Source organism: Myotis nattereri, assembly GCF_964212035.1.
Source record: "Myotis nattereri genome assembly, chromosome: 8".
NCBI classification, from domain to species: Eukaryota; Metazoa; Chordata; class Mammalia; order Chiroptera; family Vespertilionidae; genus Myotis; species Myotis nattereri.
This window is the reverse complement of record NC_138083.1, coordinates 44605876-44625962: the sequence shown is the minus strand read 5'-3', so window position 1 is coordinate 44625962 and position 20087 is coordinate 44605876. Positions and strand designations below refer to the sequence as shown.

Below are 20087 nucleotides of genomic sequence, written 5' to 3'. Positions count from 1 at the left end.
AAGGCAAACCAGGAGTTTCATCATCTGTTGGCTGATGCCCTAGGCTTAGCTTACCTCTATCAAATCCGCTTGCTTAAACATAGCTTCCAGCAGGTAATCTCCAGGCCCCCAAAACTGCAGCTTTGTGTTTTAGGTCAGACCTCAGCTCAAACCCCGTATTATCCTCCCAAGGTGATTTTTATTATTTATTTATTTTCTTTTAAAAATATATTTTATTAATTTCAGAGAGGAAAGGAGAGGGAGAGAGAGATAGAAACATCAGTGATGAGAGTGAATCATTGATGGCCTGCCTCCTGCATGCCCCACACTGGGGATTGAGCCCACAACCCAGGCATGTGCCCTGACCAGGAATCAAACTGTGACATCCTGGTTCATAGGTCAATGCTCAACCACTGAGCCACACCGGCTGGACCCAAGATGCTTTTAGATATGACCCTGCATTATCAAACCCCACTTCCCACTCTGCCCGAGGTGCTTGCCCTAAACTAGTTGTGAGGCTTACAAGAATGTGAATGCATATGTTGTGTGCATCACTGTCTCCAGCATCCTGCACAGCTCCCCAGCACATAGTGGGTGCCCAAATATTAGAATGTTCAAGAAGGGCTCTTAGCTTTCTTCTTCATGTGACATGCTTGCTCCTATCTGTGCCCAGCTTTGCTTTCCCGGGATGGCTTCCCATCTTTCCTACTTGATTCCCACCTTCTCCCAATCAGATGTCAGAGTGAGCATGTACACAGTTTCCCACCTTCTCCTCCAACAGTATAAGGTGAAATCCTGATTTAACTTTTTAAAATTACACAACCCCACTCAAAACCGAGGAAAACCTCTGTGAACCTGAATAGAGTAAACTCATGGTGATGAGAGGGGACTTTGAAGTCATCAGAGCTCATGACCAAATACGGTGGTGGGCAACGGACATCAGGGGTTGCTTGGGAAAGTCTGCAGGGCCTGTCCTGTCCTTGGTGGGGCACTGGGATTCCTGCATAGAGCAGATAATTAAATAACTCTACTGGAGAACCGAGAGGAAGTGAGCAGCTTGGGGTGCACATAGAAACAACCACGCAAAATGGAAGTTAGGCTGAGTGGCACAAAGAATTTTACCAAGGTGGGAGTCTGTGATGGTCATGGTTATGTGTCAACTTACTTCAGTCCTGCTGCCCAGAGAGTAGTGAAATGTTATTCTATATGTTTCTGTGAAGGTATATTTTAGATGAGATTAACATTTAAGTCAGTAGATTTTTGAGTAAAACAAATTACCCTCCATAATGTGGGTGGGCCTCATCCAATCAGTTAAAGACCTTTATAGAAAAAGACTGAGGTCCCTAAAGAGGAGGGAATTCTTCCTTCACTGCACCTTTGTACTTGGATGGTAACTCTTCCTTGGGTCTCCAGGCTGCTGACCTATCCTGCAGATTTTGGACTTAATTATGCCTCCACAATTGCATGATCCAATTCCTTGAAATCAATCTCTCTCTCTCTCTCTCTCTCTCTCTCTCTCTCTCTCTATATATATATATATATATATATATATATATATATATATATACACACACACACACACATACAGGTATATATATATCCTATTGGTTCTGTTCCTTTGGAGAATCCTGACTAAACCATTTAACATAGGAAATAGCCAGTGTTTCTGGAATGAGGATGTTAAGGTTGAAAGAGCTTCAATACCAAGTGCTGAGCAGGATAAATTTAACAACCACCAACGCCACATCTAGGTATAATCAATAATTTATCAGCAGCTACTTATTAAGGAATTTACTGTCAGACACTGTTCTAGGGGTATTCAGTGGGGGAGCACATATGCAACATAATACATGCACACATTATATATGTATATAAATTCATGTGTATATAAGTGCTTTGAAGGACAAGTAAGTCGGAGTAAAATACTTTCAGAGGAACTGTTTTTAGAGAAGGGTTGAAGAAAGTCTTTCTGAAGAGGTGGCAGAGACCTGAATGAAGTGAGGAACAAGCCAAGTGAAGATATAATAGTTATAATAAAACTGCCGAACATAGAGAACAAAGAGAAAAATCTTTCAGGCAGGCAGCAAGAAAAGACCCACTACCCACGAAAGAGTGGCCATGAGATCTACAGCAGCCTATACAGGTCTAAGAATAAATGAATCAATGCTAGGAGTCCTTCCCCAGGTAAAGCATCATGCAGGGGTAAAGGGAAAATAGACCCTGGCAGACACACAGGGCTGGGAATGTTAACTCTCAGAGACCCTGCCTGAAAGAATCCCTGAATGTTATGTGCCTCAGGAAGAAGCAATGCTGACACCATTGTTAAAACACATTGGATTGACTGTCGAAATAATAAGGTAATTTTTCCTGTATTTTAAAACTTATGTACATACTGTAAAAGCCAAACATATGGATGTGAGAAGTGGGGGGAGTTTGGGTAGAAGCTAAAGTGTTGAAGGTCCTTGTCTTGATGAGGAGGAGGTTAGAGATTCTGATTAAATGTAGACTTGCTTAGAAAAATACATGGCTGCTCGTCATTCTTCATGGCCCGGCTTGCGTTGAGCCTTCTCCCCGAGTCTTCTCTAATTACCCCAGCACTCTTTCATTTATCTTCTGAAGTCCTCCAGCACTACAGCCTGTCCATGCAATTTAGCACTTAACGACACAGTGTCACTTGTCTGCAGAGAGCTGAGTGCTCAGGCTCTCAAATCCCCATTGATTAATAGGCAAGGGCAGCATCGAGGAAGGCTTTCCTGGCTGAGACTGCCACTAACTAGCTTTGTGAGCTTGGGCGTGTTACCAACCTCTCTAGGTTTCAGTTTTCTCATAGTCTGTCAACTGCGATGATGTGCTGAGATGACCTCCAGATCCATTCCAGCACTCGGAATCTATGATTGGTTCTTCCACTCCTACCCTATGTTTTCTGGGGAAGAACTGCCCATAAAGATCATCATGTGAATCGCATGCGATATAGCAGAGCCAGTGGGCGAAATATTGATAGCCCTCTTTCTTTCTGTCCCATCACCTCTTCTCTCATCCCTCTTTCCCATCAGACTCTCAGCCAGCCTTACTTGAGGACCGGTCCCTGATATGGCCTGAGGTGCATTCCATGGACTAAGGTGAGGCCAAGGGGAGCTTGTAGTCATCAAGGCCTTTGCTTCTGCTGGTGTGTGGGGGCTTATTATTCAGTGATTCTGATCAGTTTGTTCCTTTGTTGCATACTCTGTCTTCCTGTCCCAGCCAATGACTTTCTCCCTAGATGCTGAACCAGTGACTTCATTCATCCAGCCTGCCTGACCCATTAACCCCACACTTCCACCTGATGTTCTACATTCAGATGCTTGCTTCTGCCCCAGCCAACACCTTTCTGGGTCTGGGTTACTTATTCCTAAGCTTCTCCCTTATCCGGGGTTGTCAGTTTTTTCTTATCTCTTAGATCCCAAATGCTCACTGATTGTACATAATATTGCAAGACAGCAACAATCATATAATTCTTAAAAGTAAATCTTTTAGAAACTATTTAAGATGTTGCAAGTTGTTTCAAAAGGAATGAAGTATATCTCTTTACTGACCTGCTCTCTTCCAGTAGTTTTCTCAAGTAGTGTCAGCAGAATTCAGTTCCTGGAGGGTTGTTGGACTGAGGGCCTCTATTCCTTGCTGGTAGTTGGCCAGAGCTATTCTTAGTTCCAAATGTGATACAATCCTGGAAGCAACATTCTGTCACCTTTGCCATGTTCTAGTGGCTAAATCAAGTCATAGGACCAGTCCATATTCTGGGGAACGGGTTACACAAGGACATGAACACCAGGAGGCAAGGACTATGGGGGCCCATCTTAGAATCTGTCCACCACAGGCAGTAAAATATAAACTTGCATGTTGGAACTCTCTGCCTGCTTTCAGATTTCAGCTCTATCCTTTAGTATCTGTGCTTTTCTGTATCTCAGTTTCTTCATTTGTATAACAAGGATAATAATAGTACCTACCTTACATTAGTTATTATATTTAAAGTACTCAAAACAGCCTGGCATATGGTAGTAAGATGTACCTGTTAGCTATTATTACTCTTTCTGTTTGCTGATGTGATTTCTAGAGAGGTGGGGCAGCACTGGGCAATGTCTACCTTCTCTCTGAGGTGGCATTACAGCCTTAAGCCATGGTGCTTCTCAGTCATTTCCACGCGCGTAGCATATGGACACTGGTTTCAAGATAATTACAAATAAGCTGCATGGTGTACGTTTGACAAATTGCTTCTTATTGATTGATGTTGGGGTCCTCAAGGGAAGGTGGGATGCCACAAATGATAAGTAAAGTGACTAGAGCCAACAATTCTAACAGAAGAGTCCTCAGGGACCATTTGATACCGTACAAAGTGGTTTTATCTTTAGGAAAAGTTAAGATTGGACCATCAAATATTTATGGTCCCTTAGCAGGAGCTGTTGTCCTTCAACTATGTTGTGGAGTGCATTATAAGACTTCCGAATGAAAACTATTGCCTATGGAAAGAGTTCTGTGTAGAAGGTAGTCTTTAAATATACCTAAGCTTTGTAATTGAAAGAGGAGATGGAATTGGCCCCTATGCCTGTCTCCAGGGGAAACTGTAGAAGCTTTCTTTACAAAAGTGATGTGGAGTATTAGGAAGAAAAGGAGGTTTAGAATAAACCCAGAAAAATCACAAACTCTATCTCAGCAAGTTAAGAAATGGTAACAATGGAGGTTTTAGAATTTAAGAGCAAACTAAGTTGGAATAATCATTGTGACTCACTATTTTCAGGAAGTTTGTCAAAAGACAGCCTTTTTTTTTTGTCTAATATCACAGCAGTAGTAACATCACAAGCACCAGTCAGTAGAATAAATGGCAGAAGAACAGAGCTGAGCTAGCATAATTGACTGCTCAGAGTCAAGTGTACCTATTAGGATTGCATTTAGCTGCAAGTAACTGAACACCTAACTGACAGGACTTACTCAAGTAAGGGGTTTATTTGCCACATGCCACTAAATGTCTTTATCCATTAGGGTTGCACTTAGCTGCAAGTAACTGACAGGATTACTTAAGTAAGGGGTTTATCTGCTACATGCAACAAAATCTCAGGGAGTAGATGATGAGGGACAAGTAAAAGCAATTCCAAATGTCATCAAGGGCCCAGTCTGTTTATCTTCCTCCTCTCTATCCTTAGCAAGTGGTTTTCATTTTTGTGGTCTCCAGAGGGCTGCTGAACCCCTAGTATCATACCTGTTTTAGGAAAGGGAAGGAGTGAGGAAGAAGGCTGAAGGACAATGGGATAAGGAGCTGTACTAGCTGAATCTGTCCCTTTAAAAGCCTTCCCTGAAAACTCTGCCCAGTTTCTCTTTTATTTATTGGCTACTACTGTGTTGCATAACCACTTTTAGCCACAATTGAGCCTAGGAAATAAAATGTTGTGTCTTTCTAGTCTCTACAGTAGAGGAAAGTGGGGGATTGGGTTGGGAGTGGTTTGGGAATTCCAGTCCATAAAACCTGCCATAGTAGTACCCAGAACTCCATGCATTTCTTGTCATTCTTGTTTGCATATCCCTGACTGGGTTTTCAAACTATTTCCTTTCTCTATGAGCAGGATGCTAGTTGGAAATGTTTTTGTGAGGTGTCAGAGAATTGGCTAAATTGATGCTAATAATTACCTAAAAATATGTCTAATGAAGAAAGACTTCATCATACTTACCTGGCCAGGGAGAAGCCATGATTATGAAGATGGTTTTCCTAGAGCGAGGCTTATCCATTGCCCTTGGATGTGCTGACTCCTGCGACTCCCCAAATGTGGGAAACTTGACTGCATAATATGTGGTTGTGGGGGATACATTTATGCTCTCCTCTGAGGGAAGGGGGTGGAAGGGAGAAAAGAAAGACCATATCAATGGCTGCAAGGAGTTCCTGCCTGTCATCCTGGGTTCAGTCACTTGACCAATAAAACTTTTAGTAATTTGTGCCTTACTGTCTAGTGGTCAAGAGGAATGAAAATAAATATTGTCTTGTACGCAAGAGCCTGTCCTTGTAGAGGCCGTGACTTGGTTTTATTCTAGAAAATCTGGCAGCATCTAGCTGGCACCTGGCAGTGCTTAACCAATACCTGATTGAGCAAGTGCATATAGTCCTCTCCTCTCTGACTTGCTTCTCACCCAAGGTCACAGGCCAAGGCTAATGAAGCATCCCACTTGCATGGTATATAACATTAAGATTCTGCACACTCTAATGCTACTGGTTGGTATCCATTGGAAGGTGAGATGTGCTCGTCAATAAACCCAGTTTAAGTACCTCACCTTGTGTCCTGGGCAAGTGCCTGCTCAGTTTTCTGTATCCTGGTATTACCTGTATCACATGGGGAGCATTTGCTAATTCACTTTGACCTTGGCTTTTTTTTTTTTACCTTGGCCCTAATCAAGGTAAATTACATGGATCTCTTCTTGATGCTAAGATGGGAGGACAGAGAAAAGAGGCAGGGATCCACTTCTCCTTTGGGAGGGGCATGTGACGAAGGGCATGGAGCACCCAAGCATGTCAGAGTCACTTGGTTGGTGGCAGTGCGAGGGAAGAGGGCTTGGATGGGAGGGAGAACTAAGTCTATAAAGATTAAATAAATATCCTGGCCCGATTCCCATGTAGGAAGATGCCAAGTCTTTGAGGAAAATACTTAGCTGATCATTAAGCAAGCTGGCAGAGTGTGTGTAATGAGACTGAAACCGAGTATTCACTCAACAATGAAGTGTCAAATCACTTTGACACTTCATTGACAAGAAAAATGAAATGCTTAACTGAACCTGTCCTATATAGGGAAGGAGATATTTTTGAAAATTTTTTTTTCAAAAAAACTATTTTGATAAAATAGTATTACCTCCCTTGTCCCACCCAACCTCTGGGAACTCTAATCCTTTGAAGGCTATTGATTTCCTTTTGTTTGATGTGGCCAGGCATGCTTTTTCACAACTCAATGAGAACACATTTTTCCAGTGGGCAGCGATCTTGATCACATTAAAATTCATGAGATGAGCCTGTGTCCCACTTGTTTTTTAATAAAAGAAATAGGATCTGGGGATATTATTCAGTTGTAGAGCCCCATCACCCTGGGACAACATTACAATCGTAGTTCATTAAAAGCACTAGCAATTGGAAGGGATGTAGCAATAATAAAAAGAAAATTATTGCTTTTAGGCAAAAACTAGAATATCCTTGTTGTGAATATCCTTTTTGGCTGTTTAATCAAGAGCAGTGGCAGACATGCTCCAGGCTGCTGGAGATGCTGCAGTGTCCACAAGGAACGGCCGTGATGACTAGGCTGAAATCTCACTCAGAAGGCGGGAGGTGCCATGTGGCTCTCCTATACTATCTTCCAGAGTTCCTGCTCCACCCCCAGGAAGGCCCACCTCCCAGTAACACATTACCACTACCTGTCCTCTTCCTTCTGGGATGTCAAATGAGCATTTCACCAAGCATAGTGTGCAGTTATCTTCTACATATTATATCCTTAAATTTTCATTACGCATTGCCCTAGGTTATATTGCTAGTAAATGGGAAATGTGCCTCCAAATCAGGTTATTGTAAATCACAGAGGGATAGGGAGACACTGTTGGAGACAGTTGTAATGGCAGCGCTGAAAAAGGACAAAGATGGTTAGAACCCCCTGCAAGGGCAATCAGGGAACGCATGAGGAATTCTCGTGAGCGATGGCACCATGACATGATGGCCAATTGGCTGGGAACTCCTGTGGAAACAGAATAGTGATCAAGGTCATGAAATAAATGGAGGCTTGCACTCCTCTTCCTGAAGGCTTAAACAAAGGTAACTCTTTAGCCAGAATGGTATACAAGAGAAAATATAATGATTCATTGGTCCTGCTTTCCCAAATTACCTCCTTGGCCAGTGATGGCGAACCTTTTGAGCTCGGGGTGTCAGCATTTTGAAAAACCCTAACTTAACTCGGGTGCCATGTCACATATAGAAATTTTTTGATATTTGCAACCATAGTAAAACAAATATTTATATTTTTGATATGTATTTTATATATTTAAATGCCATTTAACAAAGAAAAATCAACCAAAAAAATGAGTTTGCGTGTCACCTCTGACACGCGTGTCATAGGTTCACCATCACTGTCCTTGGCTATATACCCACAGGTGCCCCTGTATCATGGCCACTTGTCAGTAATAAGTCATTGTCTTAGTTGGTTCAGGTTGCCCTAGCAAATATCATAGAATGGATCTGTTTTCTCTCATTTCTGGAGCCTAGAAAGCGCAAGATTCTGGTAGGGTTCCGTTTCTTCCTGAATTGCAGAAACTGCCTTCTCACTATCTCCTCACGTGGCAGAGAGAGGGAAGCTCTATGGTGTCTCCTCTTATAAAATCACTAATCCCATCAGGAGATTCCCACCCAAATTACCTCCGAAAGGCCCCATCTCCAAATACCATCATATCAGTGATTAGGTTTCAACTTATGAATTTGAGGGGAACATAAGCATTCAGTCCATCAGAGTCAACAACATTCTCTTTCTTAGGCCTGATGCTTTGGGCACAACAAAATCACTCCTCAGGTCCCTCAGTCCATTTAAATTCTTTCTTTTTTTTAAAAAAAATATTTTATTGATTTTTTACAGAGAGGAAGGGAAAGGGATAAAGAGTCAGAAACATCGATGGGAGAGAAACATCAATCAGTTGCCACCTGCACACCTCCTACTTGGGATGTGCCCGAAACCAAGGTACATGCCCTTGACTGGAATTGAACCCGGGACCCTTCAGTCCGCAGGCCAGTGCTCTATCCACCGAGCCAAACCAGTTAGTCATTTAATTTCTTATTGTCTTTCTTTCAGTCTCCTGACAAATGTTTCTAACCATCATAAATGCATTTATACATCTAGAATGCACATGAAGACATATTATATAAAGTAGAAACACTGAAGGTGGGGAGCATAAAGAATGCAGGGATTTTTGTTCATTCTGCGAATGGGTTTTATTTAGAATAAGGCTTTTTCTTTTTTCTTAACCAAAGAACACTTAGTTACTGCATAATGAATAATTTAAAAGCCTCTCCTCGTGATCAGAGGCAGGAGTTTTTCTATGTTCACGTTAATCCAGCTCCTCTGGCAAGGGAAACTCCTAATAAAGGATAATACTAATATAGTATTTCTAGTTAATATGTAATCTCAATTTCTTTTATTGAGTGGTTCAGAAATAACTATCCTTTCTTTTAACTGGGAACTGAAAAATGTAGAGGGAGCTATAGTCATGAACTTGGGGCCTTCTTGAAGCTAAAAGGCATCACAGTGGCCACCCGTATCTGTAGCCCTTTTGGGATAATCTGATACTGTTTCTCAATGATGAGAATAAGAATAAGGACAAATGGACACTTAGCCTGGAACATAGTGCTTTTGCTTAATGAAAATTACTGCTTTTTTTCCTTCTTTGAGAGTTCAAAGACCTAGAGTGCTTTCCCTAAATGTCTCAGCTAACCTAATGCAGAAGAGAAGATGAGAATGAATGGCGCCCTCACTGGAAAGTTTAAGGTCCAATTAGCTCTCAGGCCAGCTGAGTTTTGTTAATTCATTGATGAGATTCTGGGAAGGCAGGCAGGCCAAGCAGGCATCTAGAGCTAAGTTAGAATGAAGAGCTCAGGGAAAAGCAACCAACCAGGGTGATTTGTTCCACATTTTGACCCACCTGGCACATAGGCCATTACCAATCTGCTACTTTGTTAACAAGCTCCATGCAAACTTTGGAATAGTGGTCCACTTATACCTCTGATTAATTTTCTGTAATTTAGGATGCTAAAAAAGAAATGGATTATAGAGCCCTATGATCTTCAAAAAGAAGTTTATGGGACACAATGGATTATCATGGATAATGAATTAGGAGAAGTGGGATATTAAAAATGAACTCTCCTTCCTGACCATATATAGATGGTGCTGACGGGTTAAATGGGGACTAAGTTAACCTGGTCATGCACTTGAATGAACAATAGAAATAAGCAGAGAGAACGCTGTCTTCCCGAGGGTTCTCACTCCTGGGAGAAAAATCGAGTCTTGTTGGTGAGGCTTTGAGATGTAACCTCCATTATCTCAAGATAAAATCTTGGGAAAGTAGCTTCACAAGTCTACGTTCCGAGCTGAGAAAGCACCGAGACAAATGACCATGGTTCACCAGAGGTTTACCTCTGCCCAGTGAGTCTCCGTGACAAAGTATGAACCCAGGGAGAAGAGCTCCATATAGGAGATTGCCTGGACTGTTCACCCATCTCCACTTCAGTCTCATCTTTTCTGAGACCCCACCTATTTTGCTTCTCCAGTTGGGAGAAACAGAAACAGTTGGTGATGATGAAATGTTATAGAACAAGGACATTTTGGGGGGATGGAGGAGTGTGTGTGTGTGTGTGTGTGTGTGTGTGTGTGTGACATACAGGGGTAGGCAAAAGTAGATTTATATTTGTGAGTATGCAAAACACAATTTATTCTTATATTATTATTATAACCTGCATGTCTTTTCCCATATTAAAACACATATATGGATAGATACATTTTTATACACATACATATGTACATAAAGTACAAATGCGTGTGGATGGATAAGCTTACATTCTGTAATAAATTTATATGTTTTAAATCACAAATTACATATTTTTGGTAATTTGTATAGTGCATTAGGAAACTGATGCTCACCAACTACTGGAATGGATCTCAAGGGTATTATGCTGAGAGAGAAAAAGTCAGTCTCAAAAGATCACATAGTATATGATTCCATTTATATAACATTCTTGAAATAACAAAATTATAGAGATTGAGAGCAAATGAAAGGTTACTAGAAGTTAGGAATGATGGGAAAGAGGAAACGGATGTGACTATAAAGGGAAAGCACGAGGTCTTTTCCTGATGGAATTGTTCCATACCTTGATAATAGTAGTGGTTATATATATATATACACATGTGATAATAATGGTAGTGGTTATACAAATATACACATGTGATAAAATCTCATACAACTATGTGCACACATTATGCCAATGTCAGTTTCCTGGTTTTGATACTGTAGTTACGTAAGATGCAAACCAAAGGGGAAACTGGGTAAAGGGTACATAGAACCCCTCTGTAGTGTCTTTGCAACCACTTGTGAATCTATACATATTTCAAAATAAAATGTTTTCAAAGCAAAAATAACAATAACTAAAAACTATGCCCACCTGGCCAGTGAGGTGCAGTTGGCTGAGTGTCATCCCATGCACCAGGAGGTCACTGGTTTAATTCCCAGTCAGGGCACATACAGAATTTTAAAGCATTGCTGTGAAATATCACCAACCTGGGAGAACCTTTAGTTCCCTGGCCACGTGGTTCCATGGAGAGGGTCTTCAGCCTCTCCCCTTGTCTGTTGAAGAGTTGCCTGATGGGAGACTTCAGGCAACACTGAGTGTGCCTGGTTCAGCCCTTCTTGAAGTTTTCTCCTTCAGATCTCTTGCACTACTGAGAGACCCATCTATTTCTGGATCTGCACAGGGTATTAATGTGTAAGTGTTGACTCTCCAGAGGCTGGCAAGAGCTCCTGAACCACTGGTCATTTCTGTCTTGAAAACTCCAACTATAACTATGGATTTGTGTGTTTCTCTCGGCAGTTCTACCATCTACTTCAGATACAGGGTGGGCCAAAGTGGGTTTACAGTTGCGAGTACACAAAACACAGAGTTTATTTTTGTATTTTTATTAACTATTGTATTATTTTCCATGCAAACAACTATAAACCTGCTTTTGTCCCACCCTGTAATTTGAAACTCTGCTATTAAGTGCATAAATATTTAGGATTGCTATATCGTTTTAATGAACTTAGCCCTTGATTGTTGTGAAAAGACCTTCCTTATCCCTGGTAATATGTTTTGCTCTGAAATCTACTTGTCTGATAAAAATACAGCCAAATTCAGCTTTCTTCTGATACCTTTTTCCATCCTTTTAATTTACATTTGAAGTCTGTTTCTTATAGGTGGCATATAGTTGAGTCTTGCTTTTTAAAAATTCAATTTGATAATATCCCACCTTTTAATTAGAATATTTAGACCCTTTAGATTTAATGGAATTATTTATATGATTAGGTTTAACTCTTCTTTTTTTTTTTAGATTTTATTGATTTTTTTCTAGAGAGAGGAAGGGGGAGAGAGAGAGAAGGGAGAAATATTGACCAGTTGCCTCCTGTACATCTGTGACTGGAAATCCAACCTGCCCCTCTTTGGTGCATGGACGATGCGCCAACCAACTGAGCCACAAGGGTCAGGACTAGGTTTAACTCTTCTTATTATTTGTTTTCTAACTGTGCTTTGTTTTTGGTCATTTTCCCCCTTCTTTTTCTGCCCTCTTTTAGATTAATTGAACTTTTTAAAAATAATTTTCTTTGTGAGCTTATTAACTTTTATTTTTATTTTAGTGGTTGCTTTAGGGTTTATAGTATACATCTTTAATTTATCACAGTCTATCTTTAAGTGATATTATACCACTAATAATAAGAAACTAATACTACTACACTTACATTTATTCCTCCTAATCATTGTGCTGTTGTTGTCATACATTTTCCTTTTACATATATTATCATTGTTATTATTTTTACAAAAAATATACTTCAAAGAGATTTAAATAAGAAAAATATCGTATATAATCACCCACATAGTTATCATTCCAGTGTTCTTCATTCCTTTGTGTAATTTCGTGTGATATCCTTTTCCTTCTGCTTGAAAGGATCTTTTAACCTTTCTTTTTGTGTGGGGCTACCAGTCAGGAATTCCTGCAGCTTTCATGTTTTAATTTTCTGCTCCGTGGTTCCCAGTGTTGGTGCCCTTTTGTAAAACAGAATGAGAGGCCTGAGGTTGTGCTGGGCTTTAGGCAGTGAGAGAATGGATGCTTTCTCTTTGCCAGAGGAAGGATCTGTTAGGATCACACGTCTTGGCTTCCCTCAGTGTGATCCATGCAACCAGTTCTGACCCTTAAGCTATAAGCAGAAGTGACCTGTATCACTTCTAGCCTGGAGCATTTGACTGCTGATGTGAGACACCCTGAAGCTCCCTTTCCTTCTATCTGCTCAAGTTCAAAGTGGTGGCTCCTCCACCAGACAGGGTCCTGAGTAAGGAGATATAGTCCTTAGCTGACTTGTGGTGGACATGTAATGTAAGCCAGGAATAAGCTGCAGTAGCTTAACCCTGTCTTTTCTGCACTGATATGGACACACACACACACACACACACACACACTCCAGAGGACATGCGGGCCAGACATCAGGAGGATTGCTTATTTTCTCCTTTGTAAAGTCTTAATTCGTGTGCTTCTAATTGACTTCTTAGTAGCAATAGAGTTGGTTTTTTTTTTCCTTTTTTAACACTCCAATTTTTTGGTAAGAGGGTATGTGTTCCTTTTATTAAACACTAAACAAAATTGATTAGGTAGCATTTTGATTTTTCTTTTATGAAAACAAAATCTCGACCTTCTTTGAAACCTGTCATTAGTTACATTTTTTCCATTCAAGGAAAACAAACTGAGTCTGTTTGCTCATAACAGAGGAAGTCTTTTATGTTAAGAGGGGCAGGGGAACTTTAGATTCCTAATTGAAAAGCCAGCTTTCAAAGGGCCCTTCAAGGGAGGGACAAGGTTACCAAGGTTCTCTCAACAGTTTCCACTTCTTGCAGACAACCCTTGCTCCCCTGATCAGACTGTGCTTTTAATTTAATTTAAGGAAACAAAAGTTAGAGGCTCACACTGATCAGTCGCAAAGGCCATAACAATTTAAGTCAACGTGCTGCCCTAGAATAAAGGAGAATGAGAGGGAAAGATGGCTTTTGGTTGTTTTTTTGTTTGTTTTGTTTCTGGATGATGACAATGCTCATTTTGAAATGTTTGAGTACAAACACGAAGTTTTAAAAAATGGTGCTAAAAACTTATAAGAAAGTGTATCAGGCCTGGCTGCCGTGGCTCAGTGGTGGAGAGTCACCCTATGAACCAGGAGGTCACGGTTCGATTCCCGGTCAGGGCACATGCTTGGGTTGCGGGCTCGATCCCCAGGGTGGGCCATGCAGTAGGCAGCCGATTAGTGGTTCTCTCTCATCATTGATGTTTCTCTCTCCTCTCTCTTCCTCCTCTCCTGTCTGAAATCAATAAAAATATATTTTTTTAAAAAAAAGAAAGAAAATGTATCAGGACATTGCTTAACTCTTGCCACCCCCCACAATTAACCTTTCGCCTGAGGCAACCAGTTCCAATTTATATGAATAAATAATATGCTTCTTGATAGATAGCATGCTGTAATCTACTTATTGAGATCAACTTTATGTAATACCTACATTTTATTAATTAAGGGTATTGTTTCTTACATATTTCTATTTGTTATCCCTCTTCTTTTGAATATAATTTTATACAAAAATTAGATAAAATCAATAGAAAGAATGCACACTATTATAAAACTAAATAGATATTTTTACTACTAGAAGTTATACACATATGAGTGTATTTTCCTTTCTCATATAACTTTTTGTCCTTCCTGGAGTTATTTTTTGTTGTTCTTTTTTTTTTCTTTTCTGAGTTTTACTGCCATGTTTTTTCCAAATACTCCAACAGATATCATACATCTATTGAAAAATTTTCCAAATATTCAAGTGCTATTTTAAATACTATGAAATCCATGTCTACTCACTCTTCCCACATCTCCTCAATCTCCATTTTGAACTTCTCCATCTCCCTATTCCACTCTGGACTGATTGATCTGTAAGGCTGTGCCTGTTAGCTTTCCTGGCACTGCTTTCTACCATTCTCTCCTGGGTCCGCTCTTCCTCTTTCTTGATTTATTCCCTTATCCTGATGGAGCACATCTTGAAGTAAGCATGTATGAATAGTAGGTGTCTTTATTTTACCCTTGCACACAATTGGTAATTAACTAGCAGGGCCAGCTTCCTAGATGTACATGTGGGGTCTCCTGTTTAGAGGATCCCACACTTGGTATAATATTCTGTTGCTGCCATCTTCATATTTGTAATTTTTGAACAGGGACCCCATTTTTTTTTGTCCTTTGAGGCATTTTATTTGCACATATGTACTACATCTCTAGAAAAGGAATCCCAGGATTTTCCCTCCTGTGTGTTTTCGTCTTGTTTCTTCATGGTCCATGATGCCCGCTGAGGTTGTCAGTACAATGAAACCAAACTGACTGGACAGAAGCAAGTTGTTCTGCCATTTTTCTAGATCTTTGAGTTGCACATCTGATCTGGGGCTGATTTCTCCACACTTGTTCAACCTGCCTGTGAGGTTCACAACAATTTTCCCAGCTCTGTGTCATCAATAATTTCAAATTTGCCAATGTAACCATGTTTCATCATCACAGTCAGAAACTGGACGATGACTTTGGAGCATGGCCTAATAAGAACTGGCGTTTGCTCTCTTTTCCGCATTGTTGATACTCTTCAGAGCATCAGCCAGGACATTCATGCGCACCATTATGGCGGCACAGACCGATGACGGAAAGAGGGACCCCATATTTTTATTTTTCACTGAGCCTCACAAATTATGTTGCTGGTCCTGTTGGCTAGATATATAAACGCAGATTGAAATAATTGTCCCTCATAATTTTGATGTCATTGCTCCACTCTCTTCTAGTATCCAGTGTTACTACTGAGAAGTCAGATCCATCCCAGGTCCTTTTTAAATTTTTTTTAAAAATTGATTTCAGAGAGGAAGGGAATGGGAGGGAGGGAGAGAGAGAGAGAGAGAGAAGTATCAATGATGAGAGAGAATTATTGATTGTCTGTCTCCGGCATGCTCCACACTGAGGGCCGAGACCACAACCTGGACATGTGCCCTGATCAGAATTGAACCATGACCTCCAGGTTCATAGGTTGTTGCTCAACCACTGAGCGAGCACGCTGGCCTAGTTCCTTTTGTACTGTTTGTCTCAATCTTTTTCTTTGGGGAAGCACTTAGTAGCCTCTTTTTATCTTAATGACCTTAAATTTATGATTGGACTGGACATTTTTTTTCTTGCCTTGTACACCCGGTGGGCTCTTTCAATCCTCAGCCTTCTATCTTTAGTATAAAGAAAATTTCCCATAGTATTATTTTTAATAATTTTCTTCTTTCTATTTTGTATGGTTTCTCTTTATGGAATGCTTATTATTTAGATACTAGACTTTCTTGATTGATACTTTCATTTTATTATCTTTTTTTTCTTATTGTCTATTTATTTGTTTTTGTGCTGCTTTCTGGGATTGTTTTTTCTTTATTTTTCCATTGTCTGTATGAAACCTATTATTTCAGGTATCATATTTTATATGACCAATAGCCCCTCTTAGTTTCTGATTATTTTCTTGTCGTAGCTTCTTGTTCTTTTGTTATGGAAGTACTCTTTTTTTTAACCTTTCTGACTGTATTAATGATAGATTTGGGGGAAGCATTCTCTGCTCCCTCTAATTTATGTTTGCTCTGTGTTCTTCTTCATTTGTTCTTTGCCTTTCCTCTCATGGACTTGCTTCGGTTATCTCCTGATCCTTGGCTCTCCGTTCATGTGGAGGAGGAGTAATAAAAAGCTGATTGGAGTGGGTGTGTGTGGTATATTTTCATTTTTCTTGTTGACAGATGGGCTGTACCATAAAATGATTTGACAGAGACTTGGACTTTTTTGGGGGGAAACCTTAAATGTCGGCATCCAAAAATCTTTTCTCTCTGGTACCTTAATTTCCCCAGAGAGAAAATCTTAAAATATCCCTAGCCACAGGCACGTGACAGAGAAAGAGAGGAATGGTATTTCACCACTTGTTGTATGGACATTCACGGAATGCCCCTATTTCCAGAAGCATGCCTCATACTTTCTTTCCATTGTGCTTGGTATTCCCCACTTCAGAAGACACTGTGATTCATGTTGTTGAGACAATAAATCTGTAGTCACCTGTGGTGAGGGAAAGGGATGGGCTGGGGTAATGTAATCTTGTAACTTACCATCGGGTCTTTAGCCCCGAGCCAGTCCTCAGGTACCCATGATGCCCTCTGCGTTCCAGCCCTGAGTTTTGCAGAGCACACTGACTTGTTTCTCATCAGCAAACCGTCTCTGCTTCCTATCAGGGCAGGTGGACCTATGCTTTCTCTGTTTGGCTAAGTGAGTTTCATAGCTCTATTCATTTTTAACCTTCTTAAACTTGGTGACAACTATTGTCAGCTTTCATCCCTGCTCCTGCCTTTTTTCTCTTTCTGATTGAATACATTTTTTATTCCTTTATTTATATATTGATGGTATTTTAGGAGGATACAGAGACACTTTTTGTTTGTTTGTTTAGCACATTGAAATAGAATTCTTAACTAACCTTCTAGAGTCTTTCTCATACTCTAATTCTATGTCAAAATTGACCTTGGCAATGAAGTAGTATGAGGAGTATCCAAAAGTGGGGAAAACTAATAAAGAGAGAAAAAGAATGCTATTGTTTGACAAGGAATGTTCTTAGATATATAAATAGATTTTTAATACCACGGGCAGATGGCGGACTTTTTTTCTTTGAAAAGTTATCTAGCTTTCTAGTTTTTGGAAAAATCTAAGTGCTCAAGTGTCAATGTGAAGGAAAACAAATCTAGCTCATTTGGATGAGAGGAAAAAGGGGAGAAAATATGCTCAGAATTGGGGGGTCTGGATTGGTTTGAGCAGAACTTTCTACCCCTGGAATTCTGTGTAAATTCATTTTAAAAATTATTCATAGAGGAAAAAACTCCTCAATAAAAACTGACAAAAACTTGACTAAAGAAGGGTTAAAAATTTTGAATTAATGAACTAATAACATCTTCAATTTACTTTGAAATATATTTAAAAATAAGAAGAATGGATAGAGGAATGGATAGATATGTGATAAAGCAACTAGAGTAAAATAGTGTGGTATAATCTAGGTGGTGAGTATATGTGTGTTCACTAAAATTATTTCAATTTTATTGTGTGTTTGAAAATTTCCCTAGTATAATGTGGGGGAGAGGGGGATGAGGATTATGGTGATAGAGAGACAGAGGTGAGGGAATCAGTAATTCTAGACATGAGTTGACCATCAAAGTGAGCCCAGAGACAACAGTGTCACTCGGATTTTCTTGGAGAAAATCTATGTGTGTACTTTGAGAATTTTACCTTCAAAGACTGGAGTATGGTCTTGCCCCTTTGTGACACTTGCCCTTCTTTAAACCTAAAATTAAGACAGGTTAAATTCCACTCAAGACTAGACTTTCCCAAATCATGGCCAGGGCATTCAACAAGGAAGTGATATTGATTCTAATTGCCATGGTAGAAGGTCAAATTCCCAATGTGCTGATCAAGGAAATTGTATTTTGAATCGTCCACTTTATCATCACATAATATCTAACTTTGTAGTTTCAGTTGGAAAGTTCTGAGGACTAGAGTGTAGTGTTAATGAAGTCCAAGGAGAGTTGGCCAAATGGCCTTTAGCCCGAAGTAGTGTAATTCTGACTTGATATCAGAACAATGGGCCCAATCATTACAAAGATCGGTTGTTTCGTATAAAACCAATATCCAATGGCCCCAAACAACCCTGATCCTTGAGTTATCCACTAGCAACTGTGCCCTTTGTGACAAAGGGAAAGTGAGAGCAAGTTTATCTCAAACGAACTTATCACCACTTTTGGAAAAAACTATCAACTTATGGCCGTAGATATTTGATAGGATTAACCTTCCAAGTGTATATTAGCTCATTTGGATGGTAAACAATTTTCCTTTTAGAAGGAGAATATTTTAATAAAATGCTTTGAAAGTTGGTAGTATTATTGAAAGAATTCAGAAATATTACCACAGGGAAGAGAGTCCATACAAATAAAAATATTAAATGAACATGTTCCTGCATTGTGTATATTCATCTATTATTCTCATGTTGAAAGATGCTGCTGCTGTTATTGGGGTATTGTGTGTAAAGGGACTTGGCAATGAGCATTATTGTGTGCTGTAATCACAGGGCTTCAAGAGATGCTGTAACTGCTGGGCCGATGTTTACACTGATATGAGGCTATTCATTAGAGAATAACCTCCTGAGAACTGTCTGAACATGTTGATATCTGCCACCCGTCACAGAAAACTCTTTCACCTTTCTTGAATTTGATTTTTTTCTCAGACTTCAGGAGCCCCAGTGAATTAAAAAAAAAAGTTGTTTGAGCATTCAAATACAGTTTAGGATTCACTGAAGGATCTTTGTGGCTATTATAACTGCTTATCAGAAGGAACTACTTACATGTTGGAAGTTGAAGGAAGCTGGTTGCTTTAGTGCAATCCCCTTATTTTATAAATGAAGAAATGGAGCTCCAAGGATGTGTGTGACTTGCTTGGGATTGTGGAAGAAGTCGAGAGTACCAGCATAGGTGCCATATACCAGCTCTCTGGTCACTGATTGGCAGTTTTTCTCTTCACCGTGCTGTTCAAGACAGAATTTCTGTCTTGGATTGGAAAATGTCTCTGCTGAGTTGTTTGTTAATCATTTATTTGACCGAGCTTTCTAAGCCCCAAATTAAAAAATAGTTTTGCTCATACTTGTTAGAAAAACAAAAAGCTTTCAAAAAGTGATAGCTACAATAACAAGAAGACCTTTGAGACAGCATGGATGGACCTGGAAAGCATTATGCTAAGCAAAATAAGCCAATCAAAGAAAGATAAGAATCACATGATCTCACTTATATGTGGAATCTAATGAACAAAATAAACTGATGAACAAAAAAGATCCAGAGACATTGAAGCATGCAATAGACTGACGTATTTTAGAGACAAGTGTGTGTGTGTTGGGGGGGAGGGGGGGACGCGAGGGGCAGGGGAAGAGATTAACAAATGAATTTATATGCATATATGCACAGCCCATGGACAGAAAAATAGTGTGGGGAAGGCCTGGAGAGGGGATGAGTGCATTGGAGGGAGAAGATATTCATAACCATTAGTCATCAGGGGAATGCAAATAAAAACCACAGTGAGATACCACTACATGCCCACTGAAACAGCTTAAATCAAAAAAGACTGACATTACAAACACCAGGTTTAGGTGAGGAAGTGGAACAAGTAGAATTCTCTTACCTGCTCCTGGGAAGGTAAACTAGTGCAATCACTTGGAAAACTTCTTGGCAGCT

General features: G+C 39.9%; 1 pseudogene across 1 annotated transcript; it reads right to left on the bottom strand.

The window, feature by feature from the left end:
- Positions 1-15053: 15053 nt before the first annotated feature.
- Positions 15054-15443, bottom strand: LOC308523789 (small ribosomal subunit protein uS8-like; annotated as a pseudogene). Its single transcript has one exon. The product of its transcript is annotated as a small ribosomal subunit protein uS8-like (transcript).
- Between the last annotated feature and the right edge of the window lie 4644 nt (positions 15444-20087).